The sequence below is a fragment of the Sapajus apella genome, unplaced genomic scaffold, assembly GCF_009761245.1.
Source record: "Sapajus apella isolate SASKATOON/1434 unplaced genomic scaffold, GSC_monkey_1.0 scaffold52, whole genome shotgun sequence".
Lineage (NCBI taxonomy): Eukaryota > Metazoa > Chordata > Mammalia > Primates > Cebidae > Sapajus > Sapajus apella.
In genome coordinates this window covers 16,416,809-16,427,557 of record NW_022436992.1, presented here as the reverse complement: position 1 = coordinate 16,427,557, position 10,749 = coordinate 16,416,809, and positions in this window count along the sequence as shown.

The following is a 10,749-nucleotide window of genomic DNA, read 5'->3' as shown; positions in this document are numbered from 1 at the left end:
AGCTTCAACACTGATCATGGTCAACCATGTTCCATTTGTATGCCTCCTCACCCTCATCATTTTATGCCTAATATCTCTAAAAAGATATGTTCATCTCTAAAAAGTAAAAATTATTTATAAAATGTAACAGCAACAGCATTACCACATCTAAAAAATGTAATAATCCTATAGAATTATCCAATATCCAGTTAGTTCAATTTTCTCTGTCACATAATTTGTGGGGTTTTTTTTACAATTTTTTTTTTGTTCAAACTAGTATCCAAATTGAAATTGGTCACTATGTCTTTTAAATCTCTTGAGGCTGGCTCATGCTTGTAATCCAAGTCCTTTGGGAGGCTGAGGCAGGAGTATTACTTGAGGCCAGGAATTCAAGACCAGTCTGGGCAACACAGTGAAACCCCATCCCTACAAAAAATTAAAATATTATCCGTGTGTGGTGGCACGTAGTCCCATCTACTCTGGAGGCTGAGGCGTGAGGATGGCTTGAGCCTAGGAGTTTGAGGTTGCAGTGAGCTATGACTGCACCACTTCACTCCAGCCTAGGAAACAGAGTGAAACCCTGTCTCAAAACAATTGTTTTTATATTTCTTTAGGTCTACAGATTTCTCTCCACTTCCCTCTGTTTCTTCATTTGTTGAAGAAAATAAATAGGTGGTTTGTCTGCTAGAGTTTTCCACAATCTGGATTTTATTAGTTGCATACCTCTGGTGTCATTTAACATGTTCCTTGGTCCCCCGTATTCCTCAAAACTCATCATTAGAGCTGGCAACCTGGACAGATTCGAGTTCTAATTTTTGGCAAAAGTGTGCCTTGGGTATTAGTGTGTTCTTGCATTGGAAGAAAAAGACATTTTTCTTTTTTGTGTGTTAGTAGTCATTGATGGTCATGGCCCGTATCCACTAACTCATCAAGGATTGCATGTGGTTATATTTTAATTGTACATTTCTTTTTCACTTCTCAGCTGGAATACTTCAATAAAGAGAAGGTTTCCATCATCCACAGTTTGGTCACCCTGAATATAGTTTGATTCAGAAAAGCAGTATCCCACCTTTCAAGATGCTTGAATCTTCCCCTATGCTTACTAGTTTTCTAAATAATGAGTTGGTTTTCTAAGCATTCTCTAACTATATGTCTGTATCGTTGGAAATGCACAGACTTTTAGCATATTTAATATGTTTCAATGTTTTGTCATTATTATCCTTATTGGTGTAGAAATGGTCTTATTTCTGGCCAGCAGAAGCTCTTTAAGTTGGTCCCTGAGCCCTTCCGGCATGCTGCTAGCAGTTTCAGGCAACCTCCTTGGTTCCTGATATGACAAGATGTTTTAGGTTTATCTGTGTATTTCCTTCTCCAGACCTGGAGTCATCCATTTCTCCAAGGATTGCTGGTTCTTCTTATAAAATAGGCTATTTAGGGCCTATAATCTGAGCATTAAGGGTGATTTCTTTTCTTCATTCTTACAAAGATAACTTCGAAGAAAGTTTTTAGTATGTCTTTCCTTTGGTTTTTTAAATATAAGAAAATATGTTTATATATTCATATCCTCTCTTAGATGAATAGCAATGTGCTATACATACTTTCCTCTACCTTGCTTTTTAACTTAATATATCCTGGTCATCACTTCATAGCATCCAGAGACAGACTCCATTCCTTTTTACAGCTGAACAGTACCCCATTATGTGAAGGTACCACTTTTTCCCACCAGTCCCCTCTTAATGGTCATTTGGGTTGTTTCTATACTTTTCTACACAAACAGTAAGAGCAGTGAATTTTCTAGAAGAAAAGAAAGATAAGTCCAAGTGTGTAGCAAGGAAATAAGCTTACACAAAGAATGGTCTACTCTTTGCCTTCAGCAATTGGGAGGTGATCCAGGGAGGCACCTGCAGTGCCCTACCTTATAGGAGTATCTCTGTTTGTCTGGGGGATTTGGGCCACACAGTATTAGTTTTGACTTCCAGAGGAATTGAAACCTAAAGGTATTAGCCAGATCTCTGAGAGAGGCTGGAGATGAAAAGCCATTTACATAGACAGTATGTGATCAAGCCCTAATACAAACTCTGGACACCAAAAGCTTGGATAAACTTCTTTGGTTGGCAGCAACCTGTGCTCATTCCACAAGTCATGGCTGGGAGGAGGTCACACTGTCCAGGACTCTACAGGGAGTGTGGATGATAGAAACTCCACATTTAGACCCCTCCTACGTTCTGTCTGATGCACTTCTTCTTCTCTTAGTGAATTTTAAGATGCATCCTTTCACTATAATGAACCATGAACATGAGCATAACAGCTTTCAATAAGTTTTGTGATACTAACAAATTATCAAACCTAAACATGGTTTTGGAAACCCCCCAGATCTTCAGTTGGTGTCAAAAGTGAGGGCAGCTTTGTGGAGACTCTTCCCTCAGACTTTGCAGTTTGGTTAACTTCTCTGAAAAAGAAACAAGTATTTTAAGATAATTTTTTTTCAAAAGTACAGACTTTAGACAAGAACAATTGCTCAAATGAAATAGAACTCTAAGCAGCTTATTATATGAGAAAAACCACAGTAATGTTTTATTTTACTTAGTATTTTAGTTCTGGGCCTCAAATTTGTTTATAAAATTCTCAAATTGTAAGAATCAGCATTTTAGACTGTGAACTTTATTTTTGGAATCTCACATGGCTTCAAAGGATAGTTAGGTGAGAGTTACAGCTGTGGCAACAGCCCTTCTGCTGTGCTCACAAGTGACCAACTCCCATCAGACGACAGGCAAGATGTAAAATGGATCTCCAGGCCTCCCACAGGGCACAGGGAAAGGAAGTAGGAAGGCTTGAGGAAATAGAGTTCTCTTGTAGCCTGAAGCCAGTTCAGCTTCATACGCTGTCTTTCCTGTGGTTGATTGCAATGTTTTGATGGAAACCCTTCCACACCACTTCCAGAAAGTCTCACCCAACAAATAGTTTTTGAAAATCTTCCACTTTCTGGACACTATTTTAGATGTTTGGGAAATACCTGTGCACAGAATAAAGATCTCCACCCTTGTGGAGACTGTGTTCTATCAGGAGTACATAGATAGTAAAGAATAAATGGAAGATATGAAGAATCATATTGTGTGGCAGAAGGTGATAAGGGCAATGCAAGGAAGTAAAAGATCAAGGAGGAGGGGAGCAGGAGGGCAGGGGTGGATTGAAGAGTTTAGTAGGGTAGAGATCAGGGTCTGCCTCCCTGAAAAGGTGCAATCTAAGCAAACACTTGGGTGTCTGGGGAATGCATCATCCAGGCTAAGGGAATAGCTGGAGCAAACGTCCTGGGGAATGTTTGAGGAGCATAAAGGAAGCCATTAAGGCTGGAGTGGAGTAAGTGAGGGGAAGGGGAAGGAGATGGGACAAAGACTGAGCAGGGCTCCTGGGTGCCCTGCCTTGTGAAGGCATTTGAGAAGGTTTGCCCCCTATTTTCAACCACCACTGTTGATTTTGCCCCTACTTCTTGATCGCCACATTGCAATGTTTTAAAAGGAATTCCACAAAATCCTGTGTAATCTAGGGGATAATTGGCAAATAAAATTGGGTGGAATTCTCAGGTTGAATATGGACTTTGTTCATTTTATCAGTTGAAACTACCAAGTAGCTACAGAGTAGAGTGAAGATACCTCTGTTCTAATTGGTCTGGGTTTGCAATCCCAGTGCTGCCATTTTCAAGCTGTGTAACCAGAGGCAGGCTGATGCTCCTCTCTGAGACTGTATTTCCTTAGCTCTAATGTGGGTGTTGTAATCAGTACTTGTTATGGGCTGAATTGTACAATCGTACCCTCTCAAAATTCATATGTAGCAGTCCTAACCCCCAGTATCACAAAAGGTGATAGGGTCTTTAAAGAGGTAATCCAAATAAAATGAGGTCCTTAGGGAAGGCCCTGATCCAATATGACTGTTCTTATTAGAAGAGGAAACTTGGACACAGATACACATAGAGGGAGCACCGTGTGAAGACACAGAGAGGAGATGGCCAGCTACCAGCCAAGCAGAGAGGCCTTACCATAAACCAACTCTGCCAGCATACTGATCTCAGAATTTTGGCTTCCAGAACTGTAAGGAAACACATTTCTATTGCTTAAGCCACCTGGCTGGGGGTACTTTGTTATGGCAGCCCGAGTAGACTAAACCAGCACCTCAAAGGGTTGTTATGGGATATGCTTAGTGGTAACTGGTTCCTAAAGGCCATGCTTTCTAAGGCTGACTCCTCACCCTGCAGGGTGCATTCTCCCCACTGGTGGAGATGCAATCAGGAATAGGCATTATCAGGCTTTATTCCCAGAGTTTTAATTTTTTCCATTGCATAAAATATTTTTTCATGAAAATGACGAAATTGCTATTAGATTCTATCATCACATCTCTGTTGATTTTACTATCTACAAAGATATAAAAATAGTATAGGCATACAGTTAAAAATGAAAGCTTATAGACAAGTACAAAATGAGAAGAAAAAGTACCTTTCCCCTCATGCCTCTACTTCCTGTCATGTTTCCAAAGGTAAGCACTGATTACAGTTTGCCTTTATGCATTTATCAGAATATATAAATATATGCACCCTCTAAAATTCTGCATAAATCCACCAGGAGTGGTGGCTTATGCCTGTAATCCCAGCACTTTGGGAGGCTGAGGCAGGAGGACCACCTGAGGTCAGGAGTTTGAGACCAGCCTGGCCAACAGGGAGAAAAGCTGTTTCTGCTAAAAATACCAAAAAAAAAAAAAAAAAAAAAAAAAAGCCAGGTATGGTGGTGGGAGGCTGTAATCCCAGCTACCATGGCAGCTGAGGCAGGAGAATCACTTGAACCCAGTAGGCAGAGTTTGCAGTGAGCCAAGATCGCACCACTGGACTCCAGTCTGGGTGACAGAGTGAGACCCCATCTCAAAAAAGAAAAAAAAATCTGCATAAATCAAACTCTGCAGGGTACTACCTTCCCCCACCCATTTGGTATTTTGCACATCTTTTCCTATTGGCTGTACAGATCACCTCATTCTCTCTCCTGGCCCATACAATATAGCTCACGTAATTCTAAGTCTCAAGCTTAGTCTAAATTGTTCCAGGGATGCAGGTACCAAAAAGTAGTCTCTTAAAGAGGCCATCAGAGACCTAGCTGTTTGTATCTCCCTGCTCTGCCATCAACAGTGTCTTCTTCACCCCAGGTGGCTGGAGTAGCTGTTAGGAATATGCGGTTTTTAAAAAATTACATTCATAGGAAAAGGGGTGGGAAGAGAGAGAAGAAAACCTCTCTCCCTAAGCCCATGGCTTTATTTTAGTCAAGCTGAGCCAAATAAAATCATGTACTTCCCCTAGATAGATAACTGTTGCCAAGATTGCCAATCTTGTGTGGATTGGCCTGGACTAAGCAGCTAGAGAGGGGATGAATGCCCCACCCAAGTCTGGGATCCTGGGTGGGAGGGGTGTGAATAGTAGGTCAGAAGTCATCCGTGTCTACAGTGTAGGATGTAATCCCATCTGCACAGAGCTGCATACATGCGCATTTAAGTGTGTGCAAGTAAAGAGAGCTATGGAGAAGGATGTTTACCAACATGTGCTAACAGTGATTACCTTTGATTAGTAGTTTCAACTCTTTACAATAAGCACATTTATATTTTTTAAAAAATAAAGCCATTTAAAAAGATTTTGCCATAAAACAGTCATTCCGTTAAGTCATCACTGAGGATAGACCTAGAATATTTGTCCTTTCTCAAGAGCATCCGAGAGTTGTATGGTAATCCACACAATAAACAGTTATAATGGGTAATTGTTGAGATCAGGGAAAGATGGCAGATAGGAGACAGTGCTAATGTGTAGCTCCCACATGGATGGACAGAACAGCATGTGAAGACTCACACTGTGATCTTGTGCTCCAAGAACTACCACAGGAACCTACTGGGAAAACCAAAAGAATTCACAGATCCTTTGAAACAAGAGGCACACCACTGTAAATTCCGTGGAACAGGAGGAAAACTGTGAGTTCCCAAAGTGTGAGAAGTGGAAAACCTACCTCTGAACACACATCCCCATTGGGAATCTGAAAATCCAGATCATGGGAGAAGGATTTAACCTTAACTAGAGGTGAAATGGGTTTAGGGAGTTGCAAGAAATATGAAAGTATGAGTAGTAGTGGGAAGTGCATTGAATGCACTCCCAGTCTCCAGCTTGAGCCCTGGGAAGCCATCCCTGACTGTATCTCACAGAGGCCCTCAGGGAAGGCAGCCAGTGGAACTGGGGAGGGGTTGCAGGGCAAAAGAAGCTCCCAAATGAAACTGGTAGTGGTTTTGACTGGGCACAAACTGTCTTGAATGGAGTCAGGAGGATGAGTGGGAGCTGCTGTGGATACAAGCGAGCAACTGCAGGAGGGCAGGAGCTGCGGCTGACAGAGTGAGCAGGCAGGGAGGGGTGAGGGCCGTAAGCCATGCTTGCTTTCTCAGTAGGGTAGTTTATGGCCTGGGGCAAGGTCTGAGCAGGGGCACTGTGGGAGTGAGACTGGGCTTGCCAACTGCTTGGGAACTGGGTTTGAGGCCTCTCATTAATAGCTATCCACCACTTCGCTGGCAAACTATGTAACACAGCAGAGGCGGCCAAGATCTACTCTAGAATATCATAACCCCATTGGCCTAAGAACTACTCCTTCATCCCCACAGTGGCTACTGCAAGCCTTGTTCAAGGAGAGTCTGAGCCCAGACCCACCTAACCCTGCCCCCACTTGATGGTATTTCCCTAGCCACCCTGGTAGCCAAACACAAAACACAGAACCTTTTGGGAGCTTTATGGCCATGCCCATCACCTGAGAAAACAAAATACTTACCTGGCCATCTTAGGGTGAGCTTAGAGCCCCCACTACTACCACAGCTGGTGCTGTTTTGAAAGTGCCACCTCATCACTGGAGGCCAACCAACTCAAGCCATTATCGCAACTCATAACACAATAATGCTGATCTAAGGTAGGAGAAGACAACACCTAATTCTACTGCATGCAACATTCTGGCTAAACAGAGGTCCTGAAGATGGCCATGTGACAACTTCACTGCTACCACAGCCAGCTTTCAAGAGAGCCAGTACACTAAACCTATCTACAACCAAGGACTCTCAAAGAGTTACTTCACTTCCCTGCCACTTCTACCAGAGCAGGTGCTGGCATCCATGGCTTGGAGACCTGAAGACAGATCACATCGCAGGACTCTTTGCAGACATTCCCCAGCACCAGTCCAGAACCTGCTAGCCTCACTGGGTGGCTAGACCCAAAAGAGCAATAACAACCACGACAGTCCAGCTCTCAGGAAGCCCCATTCCTAGAGGAAGGGGAAGAGCACCACATCAAGGTGTTACCCCATGGGACAGGAGAATCTGAACAGCAGGCCTTGACTTTCAGACCTCTCCACTGTGTTAGTCTACCCAATTGAGAAGGAAGAAAAGCAATTCTCGTAATATGACAAAACAGTGTTCTAGAACACCCTCAGAAGATCATACTGGCTCTCCAGCAATGGATCCAAACCAAGAATAAATCTCTAACTTGCCAGATAAAGAATCCAGAAGGTCAATTATTAAGCTACTCAAAGAGATATTAGAGAAAAGTGAAAACCAACTTAAAGAAATTTAAAGAACAATACAGCATGTGAATGAAAATTTATCCAGAGAAATAGATATCATAAAGAAAAAACAATCACAATTTCTGGAAATGAAAGCTACACCTAGAGAAACATGAAATGGGAAAGTTTCAACTATAGACTAGAACAAGTATAAAAAAGGACATCAGAGCTCAAAGACAAAGCTTTCAAATTAACCCAATCAGACAAAGACAAAGGAAAAATAATTTTGAAAAATGAACAAAGCCTCCAAGAAACTTGGGATTATGTTAAACAGCCAAACCTAAAAACAATTGGTGTTCCTGAGGAAGAAGAAAAATCTAAAAGTTTTAAAAACTATTTGAGGGAATAATTGAGGAAAAATTCCCTGGCCTTGACAGAGATCTAGACATTCACACAGTGGAATAAAACTGGAAACTAACTCCAGAAGGAACCCCCCAAAACTATACAAATATATGGAAATTAAATAATTTGCCCTTGAATGATGTTTGGGTCAACAATGGAATCAAGATGGAAATTAAAAAATTATTTCAGCTGAATAATGTTATTGAAACAGCTTACCAAAACCCCTGGCATACAGCAAAAGTGGTGCTAAGAGGAAAGTTCATAGCATTAAATGCCTACATCAAAAAGTCTGAAAGAGTGCAAACAGGTGATCTAACATCATACCTCAAGGAACTAGAGAAACAAAAACAAACCAAATCCAAACTCAGCAGAAGAAAAGAAATAACAAAGATCAGAGCACAAGTAAATGAAATTAAAACAAAAAAATACAAAAAATAAATGAAACAAAAAGTAGTTTCTTTAAAAAGATCAAACACAATTAATAGATCATTAGTGAGATTAACCAAGAAGAGAGAAAATCCAAATAAGCTCAATTAGAAATGAAACCGATACCACAGAAATACAAAAGATCATTGAAGGCTATTATGAACACCTTTAGGCACATAAACTAGAAAATCTAAAGCAGACGGATAAATTCCTGGAAATATACAACCCTCTCGTATAAATCAGGAAAAAATAGAAACTCTGAAAAGACCAATAAGTACCAAGACTGAAGCAATAATTTAAAAAATTGCCAACAAAAAAGGTCCAGGACCAGATGGATTAACAGCTGAATTCTATTAGACATTCAAAGAAGAACTGATACCAGTCTTACTGAAACTATTCCAAAAGATGGAAAAAGAGGGACTCCTCTATAAATCATTCTATGAAGCCAATATCACCCTAGTTCCACAACTGAGAAAGGACATGGCAATAAAAGAAAATTACAGACCAAGATCCCTGATGAACATAGATGCAAAAATCCTGAACAAAATACCAGCTAATTGAATCTAAAAGGTAATACCACAGGATCAGATGGGTTTCATACCAGAAATGCAATGATGGTTTAATACTCGCATGTCAATAAATGTGACATATCACACAAACAGCATTAAAAACAAAAACCATATAAGCATCTTAATCAATGCCAAAAAAGCATTTGATAAAAACCAGCAAATTTGGTATACAAGGGACATAACCTAAAGGTAATAGAAGCCACCTCTGACAAATCCACAGCCAACATGATACTGAACGGGGAAAAGTTGAAAGCTTTCTTCCTGAGAACTGGAACAAGACAAAGATGCCCATGTTCACCACTTTTATTCAGTGTAGTTCTGGAAGTTCTAGCCAGAGCAATTAGACAAGAGAAAGAAATAAAGGGCATCTAACTTAGCAAAGAGAAGTCAAACTGTTGCTGTTCACTGGTGATATATTCACGTGCCTAGAAAACCCTAAAGACTCACCCAGACAGAGTGCGGTGGCTTACACCTATAATCCCAGCACTTTGGGAGGCCAAGGTGGGTGGATCACAAGGTCAGGAGTTCTAGACCAGCCTGGCCAACATGGTGAAATCCTGTCTCTACTAACAATAGAAAAATAAGCCAGGCATGGTGGTGCACACCTGTAGTCCCAGCTACTTGGAAGACTGAGGCAAGAGAATCACTTGAACCCAGGAGGCGGAGGTTGCAGTGAGCCGAGATCACATCACTGCACTCCAGCCTGGGTGACAGAGTGAGATTCCATCTCAAAAAAAAAAAAAAAAAAAAAAAGACTTACCCAAAAAGCTCATAGATCTGATACATGAATTCAATAAAGTTTTAGGATACAAAATCAATGTACACAAATCAGTAGCACTGCTGTACACCAACAACAAAGCTGAGAAACAAATCGAGAACTCAATCCCTTTTACAACAGCTGCAAAAAATAAAATAAAATACGCTGGAATATGCTGAACCAAGAAGGTGAAAGATCTCTGCAAGGAAAACTGCAAGGCACTGCTGAAACAAATCACTGAGAATGCAAACAAATGGAAACACATTCCATGCTCATAGATGGGTGGAATCAATGCTGTGAAAATGATCATACTGCCAAAAGCAGTCTATGGAGTCAATGCAATTCCCATCAAAATATCATCAGCATTTTTTATGGAGCTAGAAAAAGTAATCCTAAAATTTGAATGGAACAACAAAGGCCAGCATAGTCAAAGCAAGACTAAGCAAAAAGAACAAATCTGCAGGCATCACATTACTTGACTTTATACTATAAGCCTATAGTTACCAAAACAGTATGGTACTGGTATAAAAATAGGCAAGTAGACAATGGAACAAAATAGAGAACCCAGAAATAAAACCGAATACTTATAGCCCACTGATCTTTGACAAAGGAAACAAAAACATAAAGTGGGAAAAAGACACCCTATTCAACAAATGGTGCAGGGATAACTGGCAAGCCACATATAGAAGAGTAAACTGAATCCTCATCTATCAACTTATACAAAAATCAACTCAAGATGGATTAAAGACTTGAATCTGGGCTGGGCATGGGGGCTCAGAACTGTAGTCCCAGCACTTTTGGGGGCCAAGGTGGCCGGATCACTTGAAGTCAGGAGTTCAACACCAGCCTGGCCAACATGGTGAAGCCCTGTCTCTACTACAAATAGAAAAAATTAGCCAGGTGTGGTGGTGGGCACCTGTAATCCTAGCTAGTGGGGAGGCTGAGGCACGAGAACCTAGGAGGTGGAAGTTGCAGTGAGAGAAGATTGTGCTACTGCACTGTAGCCTGGGTAACAAAGCAAGATTCTGTAGAAAGAAAGAGAGAGAGAGACAGAAAGAAAGGA